Below are 453 nucleotides of genomic sequence, written 5' to 3'. Positions count from 1 at the left end.
TGTGCCTCTGCAGCCGGAGCCAAGCCTGGCTGTGCCGCCAGGCTGAGCCACCCGCCCTCCTGGCTTCCCCCAAACCCACCGGTGCTGCCTGGTGCTGGAGAGGGGAGCTGGGGTGGCTTCATCCCGCTCCAGCTCACTGCTGCTGCTGGGGGAATCCGGCGCTCCAGGGATCAGGACCAGGTGCTGTGGGAGTGATGGGTAACCTGCCACCACCCAGATACGCGGGGATGCTGCCACCCTACTCCACCAGAACAACGTTAGGACTGTAAAATTGGTGCTGGCTTTGTGGTTGGGATGTTAGGAGCGGAAAGGCTCCCCAGGAAGCTGGTCAGCGAGAGATTTGAGGTGCTTCTGCCTTCATCCTTCTTTATTTTCTTTTCTGGTCAGATGCTGGAGACGGATGCTGAGAAGCCAGGGCAGATGCACTCGGAGGATGGGAAGGCAGCAGCAGGT

The 453-nt window shown here is 60.5% G+C and overlaps 1 pseudogene; it reads left to right on the top strand.

Moving 5' to 3' along the window:
- The first annotated feature begins 387 nt into the window (after nucleotides 1-387).
- LOC104276979 overlaps nucleotides 388-453 on the top strand; it is a 640-nt pseudogene continuing 574 nt past the window's right edge.

This window comes from Apaloderma vittatum, unplaced genomic scaffold (genome assembly GCF_000703405.1).
Source record: "Apaloderma vittatum isolate BGI_N311 unplaced genomic scaffold, ASM70340v1 scaffold17837, whole genome shotgun sequence".
Classification (NCBI taxonomy): Eukaryota; Metazoa; Chordata; class Aves; order Trogoniformes; family Trogonidae; genus Apaloderma; species Apaloderma vittatum.
Note: the sequence above shows the minus strand (reverse complement) of the source record. Positions and strands in the feature narration are given on the sequence as shown.